Here is a 17,892-nt window from a genome sequence, read left to right on the forward strand (position 1 = left end):
ACAAATATTTGCTTATTTTATATAATATTGCGTTATAATTTGGCTTATAAACGTACTCTATTTTAAAATTTAAACAATGCTAATATCACAGAAAACACAACTGACTAATATATATCACTTATACCCTAATTTTATTCAATTTTTTTAACAAAATGTTTATAATGTTTTGATTGCCTGGACAATTATTTTTTTATCTTGGTCTTATTGGCACAACGTTTCGGTTGCTGAAACCTCTGACCTTCGTCAGGTCTAAACTTCATGTTTTTCTTAACTAAAGAAAAGGGGGTTAACTCCGTATTGCAAGAAATCAGACCTTGGTTTTGAGGGTGTGTCTGTAGATTAAAAAAAAAGAGTCAATTTTTAGGGGTAACTAGCGTACTTTTTAAGACTTTCCTATGGTTCAATTTTTTACTATATCCTTCTGTTAATGGTCATTATTAGTAAAAAATTTTTTTGTTTTTACAAAACCGTGGATAGACAATTTATGTGTGTGTTTCGGGGGTTTATTTCCTAGAAAACAGTGTAAGGGAGGCAACTCTAAGAAAAAAAAGATTTTTGGGGATTATCTTCCTTGGGTTGGGCGTATATTGTGGTAGGGTAAAAAAAAAAAACCCCCAAAAAACAAAAGAAATCAAAAACTAGTAAACTATAAGTGTTAGATGAATAGATTCAGACCCAAAGAACAGCAATTCTTCCCCCTCTGGCAAAAACATCGTTTATGGAATGTGAAGGATTAAAAGACAAAATGAGGGAAAAGAGATTTACGATTTATAAGGAAATTCGAGGTCCACTTTCTACTCTCCTTTCATTCCTTGTTTAGTCAGAAGACATTTTCAATACATTGTATAACTTCTCAGCATCATCTCTGATAACAAGCTCTGGAAAAAATGCCTCAGATAATTTTGATATTACTATGGGATATTCTGACTCTGCTTATCATCATCTTTGATAATAAGCTCTGAATAAGGAAGACTACCCCAGATAATTTCAATATTACTACAGGTTATCTGACTCTGCTCATCATCATGATGTTTGGTTTAACATCCGCTTTTCATGCTAGCATGTGTTGGACGACTCTTAGAAATTGACTTTCAAACTAACCTATTTCTGGCCAGGTCTTTATTTCCCCTCTTTCTCACAAATCTACTTTTATCACTCTCGTCAATGTTTTTCTTGGTCTTCCTCTGCAAACTGAACCTACTATCTGAAATTTTTCAATACCTACTAACTCGGGAACTCTCATTCATTTTTTTCAACATGACAATACTATTAAAGTCTCTTGTTTTGTACAAATCTTCCCATACTGTCCAGGCTTAGTCTTCCTATAACATTATCGCAAATAAGCCGGTCTTTAAGATTCACATTACACATCCATCGTATCATTCTTACCAATTTTCTTCCACATAACGCATGTCCTCAACTTCACTGGCCAGGTTTCATTTCCACAGATCATCATAGTGATTACAGCTACCTGACAGAATTTTTCCCTCTACTGGGTTGGCGTCAAGAAGGGCATCTGGCCTAAAAAAATCTACCTTAACTGCTCTGTGTCTATTGACCCAATAACTCTTTGCCATTCTTCAATTATGGCCAAACGATTTAAGTTTTCACGGATTTTTCTATAATTCAATCGTCTTCTGAGGTCATCAGAACTAAGCCAGTCTTTAAGACTAAAATTACACATTTTTTTCATATCAGTTTTCTCCATGCAACACATGTCCTCAACCCTCATTATACAGGTTTCAAAGCTTGTTAAATATTAATTCTTTTAATGAATGGTCTTTGTCTTAGGACAGGTGATGCGTTCTTTTGCTTTTGTAGGCAATCACAACTAGAGATGGTGTCTCGATAAAAGCATTGGTCCCCATCAGCTGATCGAGTTGGCGAGAAGAAGTGCATTCGACCTATAAAAATTTCACCTCACATAAGAAAATAATCTAAAAAAAATTTGGTTGTATTATGATCAGGTGTAATCAGTGTAGTCTACGCTTTGCAAGATGAAGCTTCTAGAAATTGTTATAAAGATTCGAACGTGACAACATATTGATTTCCGTTATGATTTCGAGTGAGTAATGCCAACTGAGGGAAAACAAACCGATAGAATTACGCAGCTCCAAATTTTTTTTGTCTGCCTTGGAATTTTAACGCTGTGATACCGTTGGTTTCAGCTTACATCTTAAAAACCAAAAATGTAAGAACGAAAAAGCCGTCCGATTTTGGATCAATTCTCAAATATTGGTTTTAATTTTTATTCCTTCAATGTCAATAACGGATAACATACAAACAGTGCCAAAACTAAGAAAAAAAAAAATAATTAAACTTTGGGAAGAAAGAACTAAGACGTTAAAAAGTAAAGAAATTATGAAAATATCAAAAAAAAAAAAAAAAAAGAAAAAAAAAAAGAAATTATAGATTTCCGATTTTTCTGAAGTCTTACCAATTTGAGTTTCAATAAAGAGTTACTTGTAAATTACCTAGTGTTCGAAGTAGTGTAAATTATATGGCGTTCGAAATGGTAAAAATTACACGGCGTTCAAAATGGTCTAAATCACACGGCGTTCAAAATGGTCTAAATCACACGGCGTTCAAAATGGTCTAAATCACACGGCGTTCAAAATGGTCTAAATCACACGGCGTTCAAAATGGTCTAAATCACACGGCGTTCAAAATGGTCTAAATCACACGGCGTTCAAAATGGTCTAAATCACACGGCGTTCAAAATGGTCTAAATCACACGGCGTTCAAAATGGTCTAAATCACACGGCGTTCAAAATGGTCTAAATCACACGGCGTTCAAAATGGTCTAAATCACACGGCGTTCAAAATGGTCTAAATCACACGGCGTTCAAAATGGTCTAAATCACACAGCATTCAAAATGGTCTAAATCACACAGCGTTCAAAATGGTCTAAATCACACGGCGTTCAAAATAGTCTAAATCACACGGCGTTCAAAATGGTCTAAATCACACAGCATTCAAAATGGTCTAAATCACACAGCGTTCAAAATGGTCTAAATTATATAGCGTATGAAATTGCATAAATTTCACAGTACTTGAAATACTGAATTGTAATAAAAACTTTATCTTTTAGTTCCCACCCACTTATATATATATATATATATATATATATATATATATATATATATATATATTCTTTTAGTATTTACATAAGTATGTGTCTATGTTTATATATTTCTACGAACTGGATTCACTCCTAAACTACTTAACATTTCTGCACAAACCGTGTCTTCATGCTGCAGATAAAACAGTTGATTCCATTTGTGTATCAAAAGAACCGGTATCTTTTTTTCTTTTATTTTTACTTGTTTTTGTAAATTTCTTTTCTCAGTGTAAATATTCACCATTGTCGGGATTGCGAAAATGCTCTCCTTCCGATCGACCAAGCATCGCAGTTCCATTGTTGTTTGTTTGGACTGTTGTTCGAGAGCTCTGCCACACAGAACGATTGAGGGCATTATCAAAAGTGAAGTGCCATCCTCCAAAGATGAAGAAGAAGAAAAAATGAGACAAAAATCTGCAGAGTATTTTTATTTTTGTCCAAGACGATAGCTCTCTGGTGCTGCTTAATAAACGACATATTTTTCTATTATTTTTTATTTATTTATTTTTAAACACGTTCAGCAATTCAGGTCGCTAATCTGGAATATATATTATTTCAAACAGACAAAGCAATCAGTGCAATTAAGAAAAATACTTTCAGTCACCCCGAATCTAGCCAATATTCTTTAATTACAATCGTTGGGAATAGAGTACTCCATCTTAGAATACATTTGGCTTTTGTATAGGTAGAGGATTTATGTAAGCACTAGGGCTATGACAACAGCATATTCTTCTCATTGTTTTGACTCGAGTATATATCCGACACAGTTAATCAATCGAGAACCACATCATTATCTAAAAACATATGAGATATTAACCGATATATACTCGAGAGTCAAAATAATGAAAAGAGTATTCTCTTGTCATAGCCCTAGTGATCACTTATCAAGGCTAAAAGTCACTCAAGGATTATGTTTAATGTTAGATTGACAGGTGAAGAATATTATGAGACGATTGGAAATGAATATAACGAATAACCTTGGATGGGAACGGTTTATGATAGTGTTTATTGACATGAGTTTTTAAGATGACTATGTTGTAAGACTCAGGAAAGCAACTTTGTGGAAACGTGTTCCATAGATGGAACACGTTTTCTTGAAAAGAAACTCATTGAAATTCTTTTGGATGTTAAACAGAGAGAGAGAGAGAGAGAGAGAGAGAGAGAGAAAGAGAGAGAGAGAAAGAGAGAGAGAGAGAGACAGACAGACAGGGAGAGAGAAAGGAAAGTCCTTAGTGGTAGTAAGATGAGTTCTTACAGTGAATGTTTTACAAAGTGGAGACTGGAGCTCAGTCGACAACTGTCCATGTAAGTAACGATAGTGGATAATGACTAGCAGTGTTACTTCTCCAAGAAAGGGGCACTAGAGAACAGAAGAGACCTCCCCCCTTCAGAACAATAAAGAATGCTCTGGAGGTGGCACTTTCCCTTCTGTTGCAGCGATATTCTTTAATTGCAACCGTTGGGAATACAGTAGTACATATTGTACAAGTAGCGGATTGAATCAGTTGTGATTTAGCTTCTGGAGTGATAGAAAGATCCAATCATTTTTCTCATGATTTTGGCAACAGATCTGGTGTAAAGTCTTCTGTTTCAGGCCAGTTCCAGAAGTTGGTCAAAGCAGGGTGCTACCTCATGAGAAGGTTTATTAATTTCGATTGAGGACCAAGTGAGGATCAGAGTGCAGACGGTGAAAAAAGAGAAGTTTAACTAGCCCATTTTTACCCATTCAAGGTCGGAAAAGAGAGAATCAAAATGATCTTGATCTTTGTCAGGCATTAAAGAGTTGGCATAGATAGTAGTGTCATCTTAACAGAAATAATAAACATGTTTTGTCAGTTTTAATCCAATGAAGTTTTCTTGACATCTGTTGAGTTGTGGTAAATCTAGCCGATACTACAGCCCATCCATTTGATGAAAAAATTGGCGATTTCACCAATTTCGATGACAATAAAAGTATGGGAAGATAGGGACATTTGCTGATCCCCATTCAATCCCGGACAACATCGGGTCTTCCTGCTAGTATAATATATCTATAACATTTGAATAACACCAAACGTAGTGCAATTATTAATTGTTGAGGGTTTAGTTTTTTTTTTTTCTTCTATAGTTTAAACATAAACTATTAAAGAAGAAAATTTCAAAAAGAAAAACAAACTACACTTCTAAAGTATATTTCACCTAAGCTCTAATAAAACTAAACTCTCAACAATTAATAATGGCACTACGTTCGGTGTTATTCAAATGTGTTAAAATTATGTACCCATAAAAATCTTATATATATATATATATACATACACATAAGAGAAAGAAAATTAAAACTGTAAGTTGATTTTTGGTTGGTGTTGCTTTACGGCATATCAACCCTTTTCAGGTTATTTAATGCCGAATCCAGTGATTTTGAAGAAAATTTTTTTATAGAATATATTTTCTTTTGTTGTTTTTTTTTTTTCAAATCAGTTTCTATTTAACGCATAGTTGGGACCCTAACAGGTACTACCACTCCAGGTCAGAGTAGACCTGGGAGCAATAGCAATTAAGGGGTAGCTCCACACACTCCCCAAAGCTTGTAATCTGGGGCCTCACCATCGGATATAGTTTAAGGTCATATCCAGGACCAAACTGTAAGTTGAACTTTACAATCAAAATTTATTGTTCGACTGAATACTAAAAAAAATTATATATATATATATATATATATATATATATATATATATATATATATAGTCTGTTTATTATACAAACATTGATTACATATGTGCATAAATGTTCCGATGGATTCCCTATTTAAAGAGACCCACCTCATCAGACCAAAGAAAGAAACTTCTCATTTCAATGAGTTTCCGTCTTTGGTCTGACGAGGTAGGCCTCTTTAAACAGGGACTCCACCGAAACATGTATGCACATATGTAACCAATTATGTTTGTATAATAAACAGACTATATACTTGCTCTGCCCTCCATTGAGCACTCTTTAATAACCATGCGGGTTTCATTGGATTTACATCTACGAAACCAATCGATACAACAATTGTGACTGGGTATTAAAAAAAAAAAAAAAAGGGTACAGCAAGCGATTATCCTCTCCTTCAATAGGTCAGCTGTGCAAAGAATGCACGGACACATTGTAAATGAGTATTGATCTCTTTTCTGCTGGCAGCCATTCTTCTATACACAAAAGACTTCTAGACAACCTTGCCAGGAAGCAGCAGCAGCTATGGATAAAATTAAGCAGCAGCAGCAGCTGTCGTTTCAGCCAATGGAAGTCGAAATATTCAATTCAAACGTTCATTTTATTCCCCCCACCCACCCACTCTATAATACAGGGTGTTCCAAAAGTTTTAGGCCCATTTCAAGTCCTTATATTTGTTTATCTATAAATGGTAGTAAGATGAAAGTGGTGCCATTTTAAAGCTAAATGCATTAATTTTTTTGTGTGACTTGATTTTTAAAATTCTTTTTCTGATCCAGTAATGGCGTTCACTCAACCAGAAAAAGCGTTTTGTGTGCTTGAATTTGCAAAAACTGGATCATAAACACTTGTTCAACATGCATTTCACAAAAAAAGATCTCACACCTTGCGATTTATTTTTGTGGGTATTTGTGAAAGGACTGGTCTATGTGCCTCCCATTCCAAGAGACGTGGATGAGCTGAAGGCCCGAATAACAGAAGTTTTTTCAACCATTGACAATGCAATGCTGGGACGTGCTTGGCAAGATTTGGACTCTCGGCTTGACGTGTGTCATGTGACCAATGAAACATACATTGGACATGTTTGAATATTAATAAGAAAAATTTGAGATTACAAGCTTTCTGAATATACCAGATGCGTTTTTATATTCTTAACAGTTCTCAAGATATTCAATGTTAAGATATGCCCAACACTTTTATAACACCCTGTATAGACCACCGTGGATTTATTTGCATATAACTAAATATAAATTCATCTTGTCACACAAAAGTTAGTGGATAAACATGCGCCTCTTTTTAGTTTTATCCCCACCCTAGATAAAGCCATTGCAAATGCTAGGGGAAACCGAGAAAGCAAACAGCAAGTCTGACAACCAACCTTAGAAAGAAATCCTCCAATTTATAATAAAAAAATCAGTGAAATGTTTTTTGGGGGGTCCGGAGGGGGGGGGATAATCAGAAATTATAACATATATAAAAAAATTAAAGAAATGACGAAGTCCATGATTTTCCCCCAACCCCATATTTAGTCCCAAAAGCCCCAAGGGTCGTCAAATCCTGGTGAAAATGAACAAACGGTGCAGTTTTAGGCCTTAACATATATAAATTTGAGTTCTGCACCATGCACAAAAAGAAATGACTAAGTCCATCATTTGCCCCATTATTTAGCCCCAAAATTCCCCTAAGGCCTTTACATATTTAATTTTGAGTTCAGCACCATGCAAAACTGCTAAATAGAAATACACAGAAATTTTTGGACAAATGGTAAAATAGTCATAAAAATGGAGTATTTTTATTAGCCCTAAAAGAGCCCCTGGCACACACTCAAGAGTTATCGTGAAGTATAGACAAACAAAATTATATAGAAATCAATTAGTTACAACTTTTCAGAAAGTTTTATAAAAATCTAAGGAATTAATTTTTTTAATAACCGCAAAAGTGCCAATTTTAGCTATTTTTAACCCGAAAGGCACCAATAGGGGGGCAACCGGAGTTTTCGCGGAAAATACGGTCTGTTACTTTTTTTTTTACTCATATCATGATTAATGTTTGTGTAAAACTAAAAAAAATTCGAAAGCATAGTTATTGAGAAAAGTGCGGACAGACAAACAGACAAACAGACGAACGGACAAGGGTGAATTTACAGGTCCACCCTCCTTTTGTCGTGGGACCAAAAATTAAATTATTTATGTAATTTTATGATTTTACTAGCAGGAAGACCCGATGTTGTCCAGGATTGAATTTTTATATACTATCAAAATCTGTGAAATCATTGATTTTTTTAATCAAATCAATTAATTGACTAGTTTAGTTAGGAACCCATTGCAGTACACAGGGATGAAACTTCACATGCCTCCCTACCGTGACAGTCCACAACACATTGTAGTCTAGATTGCACTGAAGAGAAACTACTCTTGATTATAATTTTTTTTTTTTATATATATAAAGACCTGCATTAAAGTGATAATAGCTTCACTTTAAGTTTAAAATGTAAAAGTCAAGTATCATGGTTCAATCGTGCTTTAAACAGAAACATTCAATTTGAACGTGCCCCTGCCGTATCAAAGAACCTATTCTTGATTTTATATGTTGGGTCTTTCAGCTTGTGTGATACTAAAACTTCTCGAATACATTTGTGTTGTCAGGCTATGTAAGGTATTAACTTCAGTCAAAATCGCCTGTTCCTTCTTTCATCGGATTATTCGATTATTGATTAGCGATACTTATTGAAGACATTCTGAAACAAAACCTATCTAAGAACGCTGCCAGGCACATAAAGTACATTCATGTGAAATTTCATAAAAATCAGCTTGGCCATATTTGAAAGGAAACAAACTCACACAAAGTTCCTTTTATATAATAGTTGAGATATAAATGGTTTAGTAATTTAAATAGTGTGAACACTAGCAGAGCATATTTCTATTTTTTACAGCGAGTGAATGCCAGTGTAATTACTGTATTTTCTTCATCAAAAGAAACATTCCTCTATTTTTTAAGTAAAAACGGCTAGAAAGCTACTTACGCCTGGAAGTAGCTTTCTACTCCAATAGTTTCTTCCCCAGAACTGCTAGACTTTGGAACTCCTTGCCGAGATTCTGCTTTCCCAAGTGTACTGACATGCAGAAGTTCAAGTGTAATGTGAACAAACATCTTGCTGTTCATCTCCCTTCATAATGTCCCTGCAACTTATGTCTTCGATAGTAGCCTCCTACTTCAAAGTGGCACTATGCCTAGTTTGGGGTGAAAATTGAATAATAAAAAAAAAATTGTTAGTATATATCGGATGAATTGTGTTCCCAGGGCATTATGAAGAGCAGTGAGTATGTACTCAAATGTCACCTTACTTGCCAATCAAAAGCAGACGTAGCATGAGAGAGCTCAAAGAGAGGAAAGTAAGAGATATAAGTTGTCAAACTTTCACAAAAAACACTCGTCTAGCTGAAACCACTATCAATAATCCCCCCACTCTTTATCCGTGCCTAAACAAACGTATATTCCATGAACAAAGCTTCTTTCTCAGAACTGCACACCTGTGGAACTCTCTTCCATTTGTCTGCTTTCCGGCTGACTATAATATGGACGTCTTCAAGTCCAACGTAAACAAGTTCTTGAAGAGCCAATTTACCAAATTTCCACTACTAACAATTACTACGACATTGTTCCATTGTCCACTTATTAACCCTTATCCTTGAGTGGCCTCTGGGGCTTGATAAGTGATGACTCCTTTAAAAAAAAAAAAAAAAAAATAGTAAAAAGAAATTACTGAGGATTGTTAAAATGTTTTGATGATTAATGAGGGTATGACCCAAATGATTTTGACGATCTTATTTATAACTACGGTTCGGACAATCAACCAATGAGAAACCTCCGACCTCATAAAAATATCGAATTTTAGATTCAAGTCAGCTTGCTGTCAACCTCCGCCTTGAAACGACTGAATTGTAATTATATTGATTCTTCAACATCGTTTTTGTTCTAGAGAATTACTCAACACTCGAGATCGTGACTGCATTGATTCTTCACCGATTTGATTTACTACCGCCATCTTTGTTCAACATAATGTCTCAACACTTAACAGTTAAATGTATAACTAAATAAATAAATGTATAACTAAATAAATAAATGTATAAAAAATAAATAAATGTATAAAAAATAAATGTATAAAAAATAAATAAATGTATAAAAAATAAATAAATGTATAAATAAATGTATAAAAAATAAATAAATGTATAAAAAATAAATAAATGTATAAAAAATAAATAAATGTATAAAAAATAAATAAATGTATAAAAAATAAATGTATAAAAAATAAATAAATGTATAAATAAATAAATAAATGTATAAATAAATAAATGTATAAATAAATAAATAAATGTATAAATAAATAAATGTACAAATAAATAAATAAATAAACGTATAAATAAATGTATAAATAAATAAATGTATAAATAAATAAATAAATGTATAAATAAATAAATAAATGTATAAATAAATAAATAAATGTATAAATAAATAAATAAATGTATAAATAAATAAATAAATGTATAAATAAATAAATAAATGTATAAATAAATAAATAAATGTATAAATAAATAAATGTATAAATAAATGTATAAATAAATTAATAAAAGTATAAATAAATGTATAAATAAATAAATAAATGTATGAATAAGTGTAATTCCGCCATTTTTAAACACAGTTCGCAGAAAGATAGATAAATATATATATATATATATATATATATATATATATAGATATATATATATATATATATAAATGAATGAATGAACGAATGAATAATTATATATATAAATAAATGAATATATATATATATTAATAAATGAATAAATAAATAAATGAATAAATATATATATAAATAAATGTATAAATAAATAAATGTATAAATAAATAAATAAATGTATAAATAAATAAATAAATGTATAAATAAATAAATAAATGTATAAATAAATAAATAAATGTATAAATAAATAAATGTATAAATAAATAAATGTATAAATAAATAAATGTATAAATAAATAAATGTATAAATAAATAAATAAATAAATGTATAAATAAATAAATGTATAAATAAATAAATGTATAAATAAATAAATGAATGTATAAATAAATAAATGTATAAATAAGTGTAATTCCGCAATTTTTACACAAAATGTCAGAACGTAACCATGGATGATATTTTGTGTTAAAAATATGTGTGTAGCGCATCTTCTTTTCGATCATTTCGCGTAAAGTTTTTTTGAAATTATACCCATTTCAACACGACATGTAAATATGTCAATGTTTTCACCTGAAATGTGTTGGTTAAAAAACATCACTATTTTGCACAATCAGCGAATTTTTTATTTTATTTATTTAAATGTTCTATTTCATAATGTTTTTTCGTGCAAGTACATCAAAACATCTACCCTCCCCCCCTTCCCTAAAAAAAAAAAAAAAAAAGGTCCCGATGTAATATTTTAGGGTGTAAACTAATAAGTCTTATTTTGGAGGAAATATGATCCGCTCATTATCAACGTCGGAGAATTTGCCGAACAAGCAGATAGTCCCTTCATCGAAAATATATTTAAGTGCTGTTTCAAAGCATTAAATAATATCAATGGAATTCAAATTGTTTTCTTAGTTTCTTTTAAAATGAATACTTACGAGGGGCGTTCCAAACAGTAATGCCTCCTATTTTTTTTTTATTGGATCAGAGGGAATTGCAAGATGGTCGTTTCTCCATTTTTATTCCGCCCGAATCGATCAGAAGGGATTACAAATTGCATTGTTATAAGGACATACGACAAAATCACGTCGACACACCGGTTCACCTCAGATCACCGAAGTTAAGCAACACTGAACCTGGTCAGTACTAAAATGGGTGACCATTTAAGAATTCCAGGTGCTGTATGTGCTCTCCGCTTATCTCGGCATTGTTTCCAGTCATCTAGCATTTCTCCTTGCCACTGGATTCAAGCAGTACCAATTCAGAAGTGTGGTTGGAGATTCCACAACACTTGCCTCCCAATTACATACACAGCAATCCTTACAGGGGGTACCCATTGTCTCTTGAAACTGAACAGAGGCATTAGATGACTGAACTTTTGCATTCATGACCTGAAACTTTAATTTCTCTGTTGCAGATATTGACAGTGTGAGACTCTAAGAAATCAACCCCTGTCATGGACGTGCATCAAATACAAAGATGTATAATTGAATTCCTAGCAAAAGTGCATTGAGAATGGTGATGATTATGTAGAAAAAAAAAAAATAGAAGGTCGCTCGTTTTAAATGGTATAACTCCCGTCTTCGTAGCTCTTCAACTTTTTGAGTTAAAAAAATAGGAGACTTTACTTTTGGAACGACCCTCGTGTGAAAAAGAGCACTCCAGACGCGCATGCAAAAATTCATCGCAAGCAAAAGAGCATTGAGAAGTTGATGACTATTTAGAAAAATAAATTCTGGAACACAAAAGATCGGTTGTTTTTATGGTAATACTCCCGACTTAGTAGCTCTTAAACTTTTATAGTCTTCCCTGCAACCTCTTTTCCACAGAAAAGCCGTTGTGAGCCTGTCTCCACTTTATTGTTTTTTCATGGCAAGTGTTCGTCTGAGCTCCAATCTATGGTCCCCCCTCGATAAACTTTCACAAAAAACACTCGTCTGATTGAAACCACTATCAATAATTTCCCCTACTCTTTATCTGTGCCTAAATCTAAACGTAGATTCCATGAACAAAGCTTCTTTCTTAGAACTGCATGCCTGTGGAACTCTCTTCCGTTTGCCTGCTTTCAAGCTGACTACAATCTGATTATCTTCAAGTCCAATGTAAACAAGTTCTTGATGAACCGTCCCCCTAAGTAATCCAATTTACCAAATTTCCACTACTTATGTTTACTACGCTATAATCCCATTGACTAATGTATAACGATTAACACTTATCCTCGAGTAGCCTCCAGGCTTTGATAAGTGGTGACTCATCCTATGTAAAAAAAAAAAAAAAAAAGTGATTTTTTTTTTTTAATAGGAGGCTTTGTTTTTGGAACTATCTTTGTAATTGTAGACTGAATCTTATGGCCGATAAATATTGCATCTCTTAGTTTGTTACTTCCTCCTCCTACCACCGTTTTAAATCTCTTCTTCCTATCACCCTCGTTTTACGTCTCCCTTTTTCCTCCAACCATCTACTTTCATTTTCTCTTCCCACCCCTTCCGCCACCCTTTTAAATCTCTTCATCCTCCTCCTTCCACTATCCTAAACCTTGTCTTCCTCTAAACCTTCTCCTCTGCCCCCCTCTCTCAGGAGATGAAACAAGCTTGACCATGTCAAACCATTGTCAGTTCCGATCGATCCCCCCAACAATATTTTCGTCTGTGTCCGTGTGTAAGTCGACTTGCATAAATTAACCTAGATTCTAGATGCCATAAAATTAAACACGCCAAAAAAAAAAAAAAAAAAAAAAAAAAAAAAAAGCCGCCCAAATGGCCAATTTATTTAGTTACATCACTTGATCAATCGTTACCAAATTTGATCACATCGGTCATATGGTCTGAGAACTGATTTAATTTTAGTTTAGTTAGGCAAAGGTCAATTTATTTAGTTAAATAAAAATAATTATAATCTATTTAATTTGGGTATTACGTCATGTTTGATTTTAGGGTAATAGGGGCGAGGTTGAGTGTCATTCTTTTTGGCTTACAAATAAAAAAGGAACTACTCGGCCTTCGGGTCAAGATCAAAGTGTAATATCTGTTCCGGCAGATAATGCAAGCAAAGACCCTATGTGAGGGAAACCCTACATATAAGACCTTGGTCAATGTAGGGACAATCCTTCATACCAATTGTCACTATCCAGCTTCCCTACTCCCCGGGGAGTTGGTCCCCATTTCTCCTTCACGCCTCACATAAAAAATCGGCCTTGTGCCTAATTTGCTCGGTGGGGGAGTAAATAAATACCACCGTGTAGTATCTGTTCTTCAGATGCTTCACTTCAATTTCTTGTTCTCTGTCAGTGGGAGAGAAATCCTTCACGACTGAGACAATCTTTATTTTTGTTCCTTTACTCCACATTAAAAAACCACCCTGGGGTCTAACTGCCCCGTGGGGTGGGGGCGGGGAGCATTGTAAATAGGTACAAAAAAAAAAAGAAAAAAAAAGGTCATTCATAACAATAGTTTTTATCGACGATTCTTTGTTTTTTTTTTAGCTTCAACCTCTTTAAATATTTTCCCTAAATGTTTGTTATTTAATTATATTAAAATATGTCCATTGAATGTTGTTATACAGTTTATGATATAATCGACCGTTTTCATTGCTTGTTCGTATGTCTGTCCGTATTTTAAATTTTTATCAAAGAAGATATTCACACGAATACTTTCGCTATCAAATGATGTTGTGGAAGAACAGATACTACACTTTGAATTATTTATTTGCACAATACATTAAAATTAAATCAGGCACACGGCCATTCAAAAGTATGGAAAAGATAAGTGTCTTTGGTCATCCTTTGTCACCAATGACTAGCAAATTTATATCCTACTCTCAGCTAGAATCATCAATCACCGTAATACCACATTTACTCCAGGAGGCCTTTCTACTTAAAGTTTTCCAAACTGTTCAAAAGTTTTATTAAATATGAATATGGTTATATACAATCATCTTATTGGCGAGAATTGTGGTGTTGGAAAAAAATAAAATAAATAAATAAAAAAATTAGCCAAAGTGCCAATTTATTTAATCAAATAAAAAATACACAATCTTTGTTTAACTTGGGTATTACGCCGTGCTGGATTTGGGGGAAATGGAAGGGGGACGTCAAGTATCATTCTTTTTGACAACAAAAATGTTTATGGTTCTTCATTAGATTCTTATACCAAAACACCTCATCCACTCCAAGACTCTAAACCTACTTAAAAGATCCCCAATAGTTTTTGAAATTTTATTCACAAATAAATATATACACATGAATAAATGATATGTATATTTAGACAGCATTTTTTTTTTTTTCTTAATCATATTGCATTAAATAAAATAAACGTTTTTTGTCTTTTAATTCTGCTTTGGAACCTTACCATCTTCTGAATAAGTCTTCACTTCTGGCAGGAATTGGCTCAACTGAATTGCTTGATAAGACTAACTTAGTTTATGAATTCAAATCCCCTTTGGGGAGACTGTGTCTCCGACAATAAAGGTGAAAACATATACATAGGTTTGACTACCACAACTTTGTCGAGGAGATTAACCATGCATCGCTCCAAAAACAGTGCTATATTTAACCATTTGACTAATCGACATTTCTGTCCCTTGTCTCAATTTAGGAAGATTTTAGTTGACAGCATATCTATACTTGAACAGACCAATAAGCGAACACTTTAAATAATAGAAACATTACTAATAAAAAATTAAAAAACCACACTGTTAATAAAATAAATTTTACCAGTAGTAATAACATCCTAAAATGTTTGTAAAGTTATTTAAATAATTAACCAATAAAATAAATGTACATATTTTTTTTAAAAATTATATAAATTGCTCAGCACCAGTTAGATTAATCTATCCCTGACGATGAATCCCGAAGGATTGGAAAGTACTCGGACTTACAACAAATATGGCAATTACATCAGCCAGTTCTTGCTAGAAGTGAAGATGGTTATTCAGAAGTTGGGAAGGTTCTAAAACAGAATTAATAGACAAAAAACGTCTATTTTATTTAACGAAACATAAATAATGATGGGGGGTGGAAAAATCTACAAACACCCCAAAAGAATAAAAAACAACGAACTAGACAAAATTCTAATGGGACAGGTTAGTAAGATCCTCACAATCCTTTGCTAACTATCAGAACGACTATTGTTTTTTGGGTCAACTGAATACAAGCATGTCAGTCTCTAAATGGAAGTGGGAGCTAAGTGGGTACATGAAAAATAAAAAGATCGAGATAGAATATAGAGGAATGTTTAGTGACTTTTAGGTAAACTCCTGTGGATTTTTTTTTTTATTTGTACAATCGAGTCACTGCTTATCAAGGCTAAAGGCCACTTGGGGATAAGAATTAAAGTAAAAGGGTGATAGAAAGGAGTAGGAAGACGAGAATGCAGGCGGGGATGTAGGAAGAGAAAGAGGAGAAGAATAAATTCAAATGTGTTTGTAACAGGATGCGGACGTGTGTATGTAAATGTGAACAAAATGCGAAATGACATCGTCGTAAGGAAAAAGGACAATCACATTTAGAGACGTGTTCGACGTCACAACTGTAATGAGAAGTCGTGTGGTAGGAGAATGAGGAAATAAATGTCATTGTTGCATGAAAAAGTGAGCGGAAGTTATTCTTTGTGTTGGTCGCCTTTGCAACGTAGACTGCCACAACATGTTGGGTTCTGTGTGCAAGTCTGCAGAGAATTCTGGGAATTTCTGGGAAGGACAAAGTTACAAACAATGCTGTGCTTGTAAGGGCTGGTATTCCTTTCATGTTCGCCCTCCTTCACCAAAAACGTCTACGCTGGATAGGTCATGTGTACCGCATGGACAATGGGTGAACCCCAAAAGACATTATCTACGGTGAATTCACTACTGACAAAAAGGAAAGCGGATCGTCCTTATCTTCACTATGTCGACGTGTGCAAACTCGACATGAAAACATGAAGTTGGGAGCCCAAAACTAAAGTCTGCAACATTTGGAGACAAATGGTAACCAAAGGCCTGACCACTAACGAAAAATCCATCGCAGAACGGGCGGAGACCAAACGACTATTCGGGAAGGCCAGTTAACAAAATTCAACAGACCATCAACACAATGCACCGACCTTCACCTACGACATCTGCAACCGACCATAGGCTTATTCAACCACAGAAGATGGTGTTCAACGACTTCCGCAAGTGCAACCCCATAGTCTTCTCGACTGACGGATGCCAACAACTACATTGCATATATAAATAGCAAAATGATGGAAGACTTACACAAGGGATCCAACATGTTGTAGCAGTCTATGTTGCAAAGGAAATCAACACAAAGACTAACTCAAATTCACTTTTTCGTACCACAGACGAAGGAAAGTGGGAGACAACAAAGTAAATGATAATGAAAAGAAAAAAATAGGAAAAAAAAAGAATTAAAAAAATAAAACGAATAAATGTTTGGTGGTTTTGTTTTACGGAATATCACTCTTTCTCGGGTTATTTCATGCCTAAAGGTTGGAGGTTCAGTACTCAGTGTGGGCAACTGAAATAATACGCATAACTAATCCTCATCTCAAAAATTCAGAAATGTAGAAAACTAATTATTAATGAAAATTGCTTTTGAAAAAAAAAAAATTACTTAAATATTAAACAAAACCGTTTTTTTTATGATAGCAGAAGTACCTGCATAATAAAAATCCGATAATGGCGGATTGTTGGATGGCGAAAGTAAATAGTTTATGTAACAATACCAAACTCCTGTCAGTTTTTAGTTTACAGATATGAAACTTAATATATAAGGTATTCGAACCCATGCAAAACTATCTTTGGTTTTTAGTAGGGAAAAATCAATGCAAAAGTGTGAAAATTAAAAACATGAAATTTGCCAGGTGAAGGTTGAACGATGGCATTATGAATATGCATGCATAACGTAATAGCTATTGGTTCATGTTTTAATTTTTAGCTTTGTAGCAAACATGTCTTCATAGGACAGGCATTAACGTCAAAGAAAAAAGTAAATCGTAAGCTAAACATTTTGGTTTTGATTATTGGTAGTGGCGTACAAGTCATTTTTTAAAAAACTTTATCTGCATTAATCAAAATATATTTAAGCGTATTTTACAACTGGGCAATGCCTGGCAGCCTACTAGTGTAGTAATAGGCCTCACCACATTGAATTAGTCCACAAATACATTGTAGTCTACATTGCACTGTAGAGAATCTAATGGTGATTTTATAAAATTATCTGTAAATAATGGCTTCACTTCAAAATGGAAAATTCAAGTATCATGGTTCAATTGTGCTTTAAACAGAAACATTCATTTCAAACGCGCCTCTGTCTTATAAAAGAACCAACTATTGATTCTATGGAATCATTTTTACATAATCACTTGAATTAAAGATAAAC

The 17,892-nt window shown here is 33.5% G+C and overlaps 1 protein-coding gene and 1 pseudogene across 3 annotated transcripts in view; one reads left to right on the top strand and one right to left on the bottom strand.

Moving 5' to 3' along the window:
- LOC145246126 (uncharacterized) overlaps positions 1 to 17,892 on the bottom strand; it is a 287,143-nt gene that overhangs the window by 98,710 nt on the left and 170,541 nt on the right. The window lies entirely within an intron of this gene.
- On the top strand, positions 11,606 to 11,723 carry LOC145246371 (5S ribosomal RNA; annotated as a pseudogene).

This window comes from Euprymna scolopes, chromosome 23 (genome assembly GCF_053919585.1).
Source record: "Euprymna scolopes isolate OS-2025 chromosome 23, ASM5391958v1, whole genome shotgun sequence".
Lineage (NCBI taxonomy): Eukaryota > Metazoa > Mollusca > Cephalopoda > Sepiida > Sepiolidae > Euprymna > Euprymna scolopes.